Source organism: Camellia sinensis, chromosome 2 (assembly GCF_055761805.1).
Source record: "Camellia sinensis isolate YWXY chromosome 2, ASM5576180v1, whole genome shotgun sequence".
NCBI classification, from domain to species: Eukaryota; Viridiplantae; Streptophyta; class Magnoliopsida; order Ericales; family Theaceae; genus Camellia; species Camellia sinensis.
Window position 1 is genome coordinate 96,400,226 of NC_138962.1, and position 13,316 is coordinate 96,413,541.

General features: G+C 34.0%; 2 long non-coding RNA genes across 3 annotated transcripts; one reads left to right on the plus strand and one right to left on the minus strand.

Moving 5' to 3' along the window:
- Positions 1–1,412: 1,412 nt before the first annotated feature.
- LOC114265555 (uncharacterized) lies at positions 1,413–3,024 on the minus strand. The gene is made up of 2 exons (XR_003630411.2): positions 2,613–3,024; positions 1,413–1,724 (listed from the first exon to the last, which is right to left on the minus strand). It is a non-coding gene; the product is annotated as an uncharacterized LOC114265555 (long non-coding RNA).
- A 4,767-nt stretch (positions 3,025–7,791) lies between these two features.
- Positions 7,792–9,420, plus strand: LOC114265845 (uncharacterized). 2 transcript variants are annotated; one of them, XR_003630490.2, is made up of 2 exons: positions 7,792–8,750; positions 9,125–9,420. It is a non-coding gene; the product is annotated as an uncharacterized LOC114265845 (long non-coding RNA). The 2 variants fall into 2 exon arrangements; XR_014361375.1 differs by having other exon boundaries at positions 7,792–8,336.
- The last annotated feature ends 3,896 nt before the right edge of the window (positions 9,421–13,316 follow it).

Sequence of the window (13,316 nt, forward strand, 5' to 3'; positions counted from 1 at the left end):
CAAAAATTATGAAAAAATTCAGATATACAATTCAGTATGTAATTAATCTACTGTAAAAATTTCAGATTAAAATTCATTCGTTTGATATGGTTTCTTGATTTCTAAAGTTTGCTGTTCTGAACAGAATTTTTTATTTTTTTATTTTTTTGTATTAAGAAATACTCCATTATTAAGTTATCACTTAGATTCCTATTTCCCGAAACTCAACTGGTACAACCTTCAAACACAACACTTAACTATGCACAGCCATTTAATGTCCACTATAGCACTTTCAACAGTGGAGAACCCATCACTAGAATTCACAAAAGGAATACCTATACCCCACGTGTTGCTTGTTCTAAAATTCCATCAACACTACTTGTATGAGCACTAAAAATATTAATAAAATCCCAATCAACCACCATACTATTGCACTGCTTCCTCACGACAATGCTCAATCAACGAAAATATGATCATAGATAATAATGAATCAAGAAAACAAGGAAGGAAGATGGTGAAAAATGCATACCCAAGACAATCAATTCGCTTGAAACCTAATGGTGTGCCTGCTTGCCACTCTCTTCCCCTCCCTTTTTGACTAACGGTTGCTGCTAACTTGGGGTGAGCAAATAAGATTGTAGGGTTTTGTTTTGTTTTTATATTGTATTAGGCAACCTAGGGTTACATATGTATCTACACAAAAGGCCCCAAAACATTATCTTTTGTTTTAATTTATTTTCTCTCCCCATTAATTTAAATAAAATACAACTACTATTAGATCAAAATATGCTTACTAATTTGACACTTAATTTTATTTTATTTATTTATTTATTTATTTTTTAAAATAATAAACCTTGCCTTTAAATTGAAGACTTTCACCATAAATTTATTTTAAGTTTTAAAATTAATTAAAAGACCCTCCAAATATTTAATTTGCACTTTAGAATTCACCATCAAAATATTTGAGATTGTAATATTATTATTATTATTATTATTTAATTATTTACTTAATTTTTATATTCGGGTTCTCACAAAATTTGAGGATGATTATATTATATAGATCTAATTAGTCTTTTAAGAGATTGATAAAGTCATTTTGTATAGATCAAATGAGTCCTAGGAGATTGTTTGATAAAAAAATTTTAGTTTGTCATATATTTTTATGCAATTTTGATTGTGACTGAATGAGATTTGTAGAACAGGGTTTGTTATATATCATTGTTTTATTTCATATCATTCATGAGGAATAAACAACCAAAAGAGAAGTTGGTTGTTTCAAGGTCTACGTCGAAAAAAAATAGAAAAGTTGGTTGTTCCAAAGGACAGCATAGCATTTCATTCAATCAAGAACATTTCATTCAATTAAGATGCTCAAACCATTTCATTCAATCAAAATTGCTAAATCATTTCATTCAACTAAGATACACAAACTATTTCATTCAATCAACCAGCATATCATTTTATTCAATCAACATTGTCATTGCAAATATTAATCTTACATTCATATTAATTTGACTAAATTCATTTTGATCCAATTTCATAGTGATCAATCAAGTCACTATTCATGCCAACCAAAGGAGCCACTTCAATAGTCCAACCACATTTGTTCCTTCAATTTAATTTTCTCACTTTAATATTTCCTCATCCTTGTGTTTTCTTTCATCTTTGTCAAATTCTTTGGCCTTTGCTTTATCTTTCTATCTTCATCTTTACCTCTCTCATTTTTCCCCTTCTACATCCAAAATCTGTGAAAGGCAAAATAAGAGCATCAATAAAAGTTCCTATTTTTTAATATTGAATGCCAATAGCAGTTGCAATATAGAAGTAGAACACAAACTAGCACACACTAAAAATAAGAAAATCCAGTAGGATTTCAACATGATACTGTCCTCAATTAAAATTCCAACAATGACACCGATAACAGCACAAACCACACACAACAATAGGTGCAATTTATAAATTGTTAAACCAATAAGGTCCAGAAATGAAACAAGTTTAGCGTCTAATACACCTAAACCATTCACAAGCACCTAAAAAATCTTCTCTTCCCCAAAATACCAAGTGCTATCCTTCACAATGTTCACTAAAATAAAAAGGCATCCAAGATAAGGACTCAATATTTATTCGACCAAATTAAGCTGTAGAGACAAGTTTCTCCTAACTCCTCTTCCAAACAAGTAAACCAAACCCACCCATGATTGGGAAGAGATCAAAAGCCCCACTTTAATCATACACCCCATGCTCTCTATAGAATTCCCTACTTGTACAAATGCAAAACAAAATGCAGCAATCTAGTCCAACCCCAAACCAACAAAGTCAGCTATTATCAAGATCACTGGCAGTAATAACAAAAACAAAAAAGAACCAACCAGTCATAAAAAATATATATATGCTCTCATCAAATTCCATGAACTCTCTCAAGAATTGCACATTCATAAATAACTTCATCCCTCTATCTCCAAAGCCTCTTGAAAAGAAATGCTACCATAATTGCTAGAAAACAAAAAAAAACCAACACTGGTCCCACAAACAAATTGAGAGCTATTTATCAAGGATTTCATATGGGTATCTTTACAATCGCATGAATTGAAGAAAATTAACAGTAAAAAAGGTCAAAGATCAAGTGGGCTCACCAATGGAGCTCGAACTCAAAAACCTCTCTGTGCATTCGGCGAAGGATCGGCGGTTTGGTCCATCTCTCACATGTACAGTTTCATACACGAATTTTTGGGTAATACCCAGGATCAAAATCAAAGCTAAATTTGCTTCATAGACACTAATTGAGAGCTCTATAAGCTTTAATCTTCATATCTGATCCACATAGAAATTAAAGAACCCCAAAGTCGAAAAGCCAAATAAGAGCTTTTTGTTGTTTTCCCTCTTTTATCTCTGCGAATGCAAACAAGAAAACAAATAGAGATTGAGAATCCATTACTGTAGTATCTCCTTGTCGTCGTCGCCCTCCTTTAGTTTCATCTCTCTGTTTTTGCTCCGTCGGGTGGGTTAGAGTTCTCAGCATGCCTCAGAGAGAGAAGACAACGGGGAAAAGAAAAGAAGACAATGAAAAAAAGAAAAAAAAATGACAAAACGACGTGGTTTCGTAACCACGGCAGGAAGCATTGCAGGGAACCACGACAAAAGATCGGGACTTGCTTTTGTTGGTTATTAATGTAGAGCCCAGATCCTCTGCAGTGGTTTCCTGCAGTGGTTCCTGCTGTGTTTTGGCACCTCTTTTTTTTTTTTTTTTTTCTTTTTTTCTTTCCCCAGCTCCTCTCTTACACTCCATTCCCAACTCTGAGACCCAAATCAGAGAGATACCACAAGGATGACAGAGAAGAAGAAGGAAGGAAGAGAAAGGGAAATCACCGGCATCACCAACGAGACCCTTCACCTCCTTCACCAACGAGACCCTTCACCTCCTTACCTCATCGGAAAACTCTCATGCTACCGTCGCCGCTGTCACAGCCCCCAAAGCCTCTAAAAAAAAGGGGCTTCATCTTCTTCTCGCATTTACGTTTTCATTTTGATTACAATGTTGTTACTATGATTTCAATCTAGGGTTTCTTCGCCCAAGGAAGAGAGATATGGGTTCAAACAATACAATCATCTCTGTTCACATACAATACGATCATCTCTGCCAATGCCCCTCTCAAACAAGACTCTCATCATCATCCTCATCAATATCATCAAATGGGTTCAAACCAATATGCCAATGGACACATCAAAAATAACACCCAAGAAGAGGCAAATTTTGAGTTTGGACATTCTTATTTGAAAAGTTAACTATAGAAATTCTACTGATTTTCTGTTTGTGATTTTGGGTTTACTTTCTTTTTCCCTTTTGGATTTGATACTGGTGAAAATTGATCAATATAACTGGAATCTCAAATTTTTGAAACAAAGAAAATAATCTCATATTTTTGTTTTGGTCTTTCGTTTGGTTGGATTTTTTGAACCTATAAACTAAACACACAAACTTTGACATTTTGGACATCAATTTGAATCAAGAGATAAACCAACCCATCAATTTTCTAAAGCAAGACAACTCCACCGATTTGCTTTCATTCGATAACCTGAAAAAGAAAAAACCAATTAAAACCTAGAAACAAAACCCAAAAACCCAGAAATTGAATAACCCAATTTCTTCGTTAGTTCATGTTTTCATTAAAAGAAATTGGTGTATTGCCAAGTGAAATTGATGGGTTGAGTTTAATTTGTGTTTAGAGAGTGGTTTGTTGCAGACTCATGATGAGAAATTGTGATTGATTGGAGCAATAGAGAGTTATGATATAAATATTTATATATATATATATATAGTGGTAGCTCAGATTTCTACATAGAGAAAGATTGGGATTTACATCTTTTACCCATTACTAGTTCAAAACCTTCAAGTCTAGGATTACATTCTACATCTCCATCTTCTCCTCGTCTTCCTTCATTAGTTTCCGAACTCGAACCCAGATTCGATTAAGAGAAAGAATAAAGAGTGTAGTGAAGAGGATGAACACAGTGATTGTCATAGAGCAAAGAAATCGGATTTTTGCCAATCAAAATCAGATTTGGTTGTTTTCTTGAGTCAAAACCGAACAGGACTTCTGATCAAAACCACTACTTTGGCTCTCTGATTCTCTGATTTGGGTTTGATTTCATTGTTTCATCTAGAAGAACCCAACAATGCCATCTATCAGGTAATAAATCGCAGAAAGCCATGGGGTCGTCGTTGCTGCTCTCTGTCGCTGGTTTCCATCGACTACTTTCTCCCACTCTTTGTCGTCCTTGGTGGTCTCTCTCGGATTTGGGTCTCAGATTTGGGAATGAAGTGTTAGAGACAGAAGCTTGAATTTTTTTTATTTTTTTTATAAAAAAAAAAGTGCTAAAACGACGTCGTTTTTCCACCACAGCAAGAACCACAGCAGGAAACCAAACGACGTCGTTTTTCTACCACAGCAGGAACCACAGCAGGAAACCACTACAGAGGATCTGGACTCATTAATGTAATGTGAATTTGTTATTGTTGGTTAAAAAATGGTTTCACTTTTGTACTTCTAATTTATTAGAAAACAATTGGCAATTTTGAGGAAGCCAACAATTGGTTATCAATGTAATGTGAATTTGTTATTGCTCTTTTTTTTTCTTTTTCTTCTTCTTTATATTTCAAATTGGTATGACTTCTATTGTCATTTGCGAAAAACCTGCAGATTACTTCTTTTTAGATAAATTACAATGACCTTCCTGAGATTTGCCTTAATTACAAATGCCTCCCTTGTGGTTTAAAAAATGACACAAAACCTCCCTTGCTTTTGAAACTAATATACAAAGATCCCTTTCTATTACTCATCCATCTAAAATCAAATAGATTATGCCGATGTCATCCATAATTATTTTGCAAATTCCAATATTACCCTTTATGTACTTAACATATATATGAATCATGTTGACCATTATAGGGGTTTTACCTAGTTCTTTGGCCATTGTAGGGTTTATGTTGACCATCAACAAAGAAATAGACAATTGGAAACCCCTAACCATCCACCTTCACGAGCGCCACCGCCTGGCCCTTTAACTCCGTCGCTGTCGTAGCATACTCCGGCGCCAGAGCTTGACAGTGTCCACACCACGGCACATAGAACTCAACCATCACATATCGACAGGCCTGGTCCTGAGATTTTCGGGGTCCAAAGCCAATAATCAACTACTAAATTTCTGGGGCCTTTCACATTTTTTTATTGAATGAAAAAAAAAATTTAAGGTAAAGGACAAAAGATTTGTATTAAAATCACAAAAAATACTTAGCATTATATTATAACAACTAATAAGTATCACCACTTAACAAAATACAAAACTTTTTTTAGATCAAAATTCAAAACAAGAGTACCACCACTTAACAAAACACAAAACTTTTAAATTATGTGATGTGAACTATTAAACTTAAACAAATTCTTCTTGATGATATAAATACCAATATTATAATAGCAATTAATTGTACAAAAAACAAGACAAATATTTAATTAATTGAATAGAAAAAAAAATTTACCTGTGCTTGCTGTGTTGAGATCAAAATATTTTTTTAAATCAAAATTCAAAACAAGAGCACCACCACTTAACAAAACACAACTTTTAAATTATGTGATGTGAACTATTAAACTTAAACAAATTCTTCTTGATGATATAAATACCAATATTATAATAGTAATTAATTGTGCAAAAGACAAGATAAATATTTAATTAATTGAATAGAAAAAAAAATATTTACCTGCGCTTGCTGTGCTGAGATCAAAATATTTTTTTAAATCAAAATTCAAAACAAGAGCACCACAACTTAACAAAATACAAAACTTTTAAATTATGTGATGTGAACTATTAAACTTAAATAAATTCTTCTTGATGATGTAAATACCAATATTATAATAGCAATTAATTGTGCAAAAGACAAGATAAATATTTAATTAATTGAATAGAAAAAAAAAATTTACCTGCTTGTTGCTGCTTTGTTATGGGTTGCTGGTGTGTGCTATCAAACAAATGTAGGGAAAGTTGGATTAAGAGAAAATAGGGTTAGGAATTAGAAAAAAGAGGCATTTCAAACTATTGGGTTGGGCCTTAATTGTTGGATTTTTAATAGGTCAAAAAAATTAAGTTAGTTTAGAGTTTTTTTTAAAAAAAATTAAACTTAAAATATACCTAACATATTATACTAATTTATAATAGGAAGACCCCTATTTTAAGCCTATTTTGAGTGGCGTAAGCCATGGCCTTGTGGGCCTATGGCCAGGGCCGGGCCGGGCCTGCGTGTCGATTCCTTTCGTAACCTCTGGTTCCTTCTCTTCGTCCCCACCAATCTCGACCAAATCCTCTCTGTCATCGTCTTCTTCCACGATGGCAGATTCGTCTACCTCACCGTCGAATCCAAGGCCTACGACGTCGTTTGCCGCCGATTCGCCCGCAAAGTCCCCGCCATTGTTGTCTCCGTCAACTACCGCCTCGCTCCCGAACACCGTTACCTTGCTCAATACAACGACGATTTCTATGTCCTCACATTCCTGGACGACAACAAATCTCAAGTCCTGCCAAAAAACGCAAACCTCTCTCACTACTTCCTCGCCGGTGCCAATGTCGCTCATCATGTCGCGTATCGAGCCGCCGAATCAAATTTCCAGAAATTGAAGGCATGAAAATCAAACAATAGATCCACAACACAACATAACATTTGCATCATATTTCTTCTTAATTGATGAAATTTGACAGAAAATTATTAGTTAAAAAAATTGTGCTCAAATGATTATTTCATCAGATGTGTATCAAATCAAAATTCAAACAATTTTCTCAATATTGCATCACTAATTTTACTCAAAAAAGTTTGATGGAAATTTGATTGATTGTGTTGTTGTGAAATGAAGGTGGTGGGGTTGGTGGCGATACAACTATTCTTTGGAGGAGGAGAGAGGACAGAAGCGGAGGTAAGGCTATCGCAGCTAGTGTCAGTGAAAAGAATAGACTGGCTGTGGAAGGCGTTCATGCCGAAGGAGGAAGAGGAGTGGGTGGGGACGGATCAAAGTGATAAACGTGAGAAGACCCTCTCTCTCTCTCTATATATATATATATATGAATGAATAAGAAAGGTTTTTTACCTTAAGGGTCAATTGTGTCTTTTTACAATGTAGTTGAAGGGTATTATGATCAATTTCACTGTCAAATTAACGTCTTGTTAAGACTCTTTTAACGGGAATGAAGAATCTAATTATTATTTTTAAAAGTAAGAGAAGTCTATGTCATTTTTTAAACCACGAGAGGCATCTGTAATTAAAACAAACTTCAAGAGAGGTTAGTATAATTTACCCCTTCTTTTTTTTATTTTTGCTGCGATGATAAAGGAGGGACCTCCATACTTTCATCTCTCCATACCCCCTATTGTGGTCCCGGAACACACCAATGAAGTAAACATATATGCTTACATGAGCAATCTATGATGGAGGATCAAATTCTGGAAGTAAAAATATGTGTTTACGTGAATGATCAAAGATGGAGGCTCAAATTCTGTTAGGGAGTAAAATTACTAGCTTACATGAAACAAGTTTACAATACATTCCCAGTAATTTCTTGATGTTGCTGTACTGGATGTCATCTATTATCTCCTTTTCTCTTAAACCACTCATTCAAATGGTGTTAGCTGTTAGAAAGAGCATTTGTACCTCTTGCATTTTGCAGTTGCAGATCCATTACCTTCATTTGTTTCATTTTGTGCATGACACAGATCAGTTGGGTCAAAATGTGAAGGGTTTCAAACACTGTCTCCACGGCACAGAGAATTGAGATGTAGATCAAGAAAACCCAAGTCCAGCACAAAGCGAAAGTTGCTGGTAACTGCAGATGACAGTAATGTCTTAAGGCATTTGAATGTTTGTTGTAGAGAAACTTTAAAGCTTTCAGAAGAGTAGCTAGAAAACGCTCGCAGCTAGAAAACGCTCGCAGCTTGAGAGCCTGTCTCCATTTTTTTATATTCAAAAATAATTATCAAATAGATATCGATCATTTCATCAATTCAATTGATTCTCAACACATTTTCATGTTTTCTCCTTTTAAGTTAGCTACTCTTTCACTCTCTCCCTTTAAGTTCTTTACAATTTTGCAGCTAGAGATATAGAGATTGCATTTTTGTATTGATGGGCATGCCTTGGCAAACATCATAATTTCAGGAGAGGGGAAAATAAATGTTGTTATTTCGGTTGAGGTTAATCTAATTTTAGATCAAGCAATTTTCAGAGAAAAAAGGGGTAATTTTTGTGTCTTTCTCCCCATATATGTATGTAATGTATGTTTTGTTGAATGCGCTTATCCAAAGTTTTCGTTCTCCAACTGATTGTTAAAATGCCTGAGAGAGTAGATTCTACTTACGTACACATATATAAACACCTTGTATATACGACTCTAATCGGATTTATTCATTTTAGTTTCAACTTTAATTTGAAGTGAGAGCTCAACCTTTCTAGTCATGGGTGCTTGTAGACTTCTGAGCATGGGATGATCTCTGTGGAGAAGATTGCTAGTTATTTTTATTGGAATTATGCATGTGATATCTATATTCTATACTATTATATATGTGAAGGCTTCAAACGGTGTTGACACAATGCAACATTTTGATTCGTAGATGAAGTACATGAAGCCATTCAATTTGTTCCATGATTTGATGAAGACAAAACCATTAGAACGAAGGCGTTTGCTTGGTCTGGAAGTTCATGATAAATATGTTGGCCTTGCTGTTTCAGATACGAACAACAAGATTGTTTCACCTCTGAGGTATGAAACTTTATTGAACACAATAAGTTTCAATATTTTCATGCTCTCTCCTGGGCATTTCATGGGAAGTTTTATGTATTTTTTCAGCAGGACATATGTAACAAGTACCCACTATTGCTATAAAATTTGCTAGCATGTTATGATCTACATAGAGTCAAGGATATTTGCTATGTGTTTTTCTGGGAACTTACTGAGTGCTACCTAACACGTTGGTAAAACTAATTTTTGCTTGGTCTGCTGGGTTCTTGTTTCCCTTTGCAAATTGAACGTTAATCAGAACATTCATTCTTGCTATCAGCAAGAAATTTCATAACAGTTAAAGTAAATAAAAACTCCTTAATTTTTTTTCTTTCTTCTCTTATCAATTTGATGAAGAACTAACTCACATTCTAACTTTCAACCATATTTTGAAATGTTTAAAATTTGGTTGTGTTTTGTACTCAAAATACTCAGCATTTAGATATTTAGTTTTGCCTCTGAAAAAATTATGCTGAAATTGAAAATTTGAAACCTTTTTTGTGACTTGGTCATATGTGCCTTTCCATTCCATTCTGCAAACTGTGGTTGTTATTTATGGACGATATGCCAGTAGCCCACTTGATCTATGATGCAACTCTGAGACTTACAATGGAATGGGGCATCTAGTTGAGGTGGAGTATATGAGCCTAGTTGATATGGTGGTGGATGCTCCTACTTGCCAAAGCCCCAATATGCACCATAAATTTGGGTCTAAATATAGTTAATTACACAAGCTTCATGGGGTGTATAGGGACAAGTATTTTTTTTTGATAACTTCACAGTTAATAATACATGAAGGGTGATGCTTTTTTGGATTTCCTTGAGCATATGCCTTTCTTATGCTGTGTACCTTGGTTTTGGTCCCTTTGGCAGCTCTAATTAGTTATTTACTTAATAATAAAAAAAGAGTGATTATGGGTTTATACTTGAAAGTCTTGGTGCAAGCAACTATGACTCCATTATTGTCCGTAGGTTTGTGTTTATATAAAGGATTTTTTGTATCAATTATGTTTACAAGACAAGCCATTTGTAGTTGTAAAAGTTTGTAGTGGTCTTTATGTATGGCCTTAGTTTGGCCACTCTGTTTATGGGCTTAGTTGTCGAAGTTTTTCCAACTTATGATTGCATAATATCGATTCTTTCCGTCGTGTAATGTTTATGACTGCATAATATTGATTATTTCCGTAGTATAATGTTGGTTGTTACTGCTTCGGAAGAAATCAAATATTGATTTGATAGCAAGTGATTTTCGAAGTTTTATGAGTTAGTAATTCATTTTTTTCCCCTGAAATCACTTTTCTGTTATATTTGGAGGGATAACTTTGCTTGAAACAAAATTTTCAGTATAATTTTTGGAACTTTAGAGAATCTTTAATCTGAAATTTGTTATCTTGTTCTTACTGGAGAATACCAAGATCATGACTTCAATTATTTCAGCAGCAGTTGATTTTGTCCTTTTGGTTACTCACCAGCCACATCTTTCTTTTCCCACAAAAAATTTGTGAATGTCACAAACCACCTTTGACCATCATCTCACGCAACTAACAACCACATCCAGCCACCACTTCCGCCAATCACTTTTGATGATTCAAAACCAACTTTTGTCCCCATCTTCTAGGGTTTACAGTCACTTCAAATCATTGACATCACTACCGACCACATTTTTACTTGTTTTCAAATAAAATTTTAAAATACATGTAGACTAAATATATATATATATATATATATTTATTTATTTTTATTAAAATTAAAGTTAATATAATAAGGGTCTAGCTTGTCTCAAGTTGAGATCAAAACTGGGCCCGTCCAGTCTGGCCCATGGGACCCATTTTTTGGCCCGTTTTGATAATCTGCACCGTTCAATGTGTAGAAATCGTCGAGTACTATATGCCTGTAAAAAATCACGTTGATCGGATATTAATAGCTATGTGATCAAATCAGTTTTGTATAAAAAAAAAATGGACGGTGAAAAAATTAACGGTTGATAAAAAACTGCTTTGTTCACATAGCTATCGATATCCGATCAACTTAATTTTTTACAAGCATATAGTACTCGACGAGTTCTACACATTGAACAGTTCGGATTATCAAAACGGGACCCGTGGTGGGCCCTCACGGGCCCAACAGCACGGTCCAGTCTGATCTTGGACTGGACCAAAGCCACTGCCTATAATAAACCATAAAATTGAGTTAGCTGCTGTGAGAATCCGAATATACAGATCAAATAAATAATTAAGTAATAATTATTTTACAATCTCAAATATTTTGCTTGTGAATCTTTAAGTATAAATTAAATTTTATTAGAGGATCTTTTAATTAATTTTGAAATCTAAAATAAATTTATGGTGAAAGTCTTTAATTTAGAGGTAAGATTTATTATTTTAAAAAATAAAGTAAATAGAGAAGGGGGGTGTCAGTTTACCGGTTATATATATAAAGGATAATTAAACCTTAATTCTTATGATATTGTTTCCCACAACTTTCCGAGCAGCAGTGAGGGGTAAAGAGAGGGAGAGACATGTCTAGGCTATTGGGTGAAAAGTGCTGAAAATTGTTGAGTTTTGTGGTGGTCATTGGCAAGATAAATCCTTTATTTTTTTATTCCCTCGCTATCTTTTTCTTCTTGTGAATTGCTGTGTAGTTGATGGGTCAAATCAGTGAAGTAGGGACATGTGTTGGGCATGGCTATGAAATATTTGGCTGATTGGGATAGTGTTTTGTGTATAATCATGCAAAATTTTAAAGCGAGTTAAAGGCGTTGGATAAGAATTCCGTATAAAATTACAAACTTTAGAAATCAAGAAATCATATCAAACGAATGAATTTTGAACTTAAATTTTTATAATAGATTAATTACATATTGAATTGCATGCCAGAATTTTCTTATAATTTTTGGGAGTCAAAATCTATATAAACTGATGCGTTCAAATCTGTCAAGAAAACTGGTGTAAAATAGTAACTTCGAAAGTGTTGTTCTCTTTGGGTATAAATCTGAAAATTATCAAATTAACGTCATTAGAGCCGGTTACGAGTCTAGTTTCTTACATTTTTAGCCTTGCGTTGATTGCTCGTGTATACTAAGAGAACCATTAATTTCTTTAAAGTGCTATAGAAAACAACCTGTTTGGATATAATTAATTGTAAATGATTACTTTGATAAGCAAATCAAATGAAACCGATTGGGTTTGAAACTTAGGATATATTAATTGTTATCTGGAGGGTTTTGGAATTTTTCGAACAGCATGGAGTGGGTTTTTAATTTTCAAAGTTAGCGAATAGATTGGGAAAACTTGTTTAAAACTCTGTTTTATCTTAAAAATACTTTTAGTTAAGTTTCGATAGGAGCCCATGTCTTGGGTAATTTTAGACCTTGAAGAACATGAACTTAAGTATTATTTAAGAGTAACGGTGAGTGGGGTTGAACTGTGTTAGTGCGGTTTAGTGTGAGGTACTTTAGTTTATTATTCTCTTTAGTATTTTTAAATTAGTAATGTGTTGTCTTCATACTTGGTTTAGGACACTAGTTGGATTTTCATACTCTATTCGAGGATTATATTATTTCGTTTTCAGGTGAGTAGTTTTATGTTACATATTTTTATAAATGTTCCCCTACTTTGAACTGTTGAAAAATTAAATTATTGTTTCAGGACTAAACTGTTTTGATAAATTATTATATTATTAATGGAATCAAATTATTTCTGAAACATGTACGAATTTGACATATTGTATGTAACACCGCACTACTTGCTGGGTTATTGCACACTTTCCGTCCATTTAAACGAAAAATGTAACAGCAGCAATTTAGTCCAAAATCATGTGACGGTTATGTGACTATTTGTAAAACGAATGGGGTAAAATACTATCCAACAATGCCACAATGAGGTAAATTGATTTTGCCCAAATAAAAAAAGAAAAAGAAAATAGAAAGGCCTTAAATCTTGCTCCATTGGGCTAAGCTTGTGATAGGTGTCTTGTTGTTGGCCCAACCCATGAGCCCGCTTGGGCCAAGCCCATTAGTTAGGGCT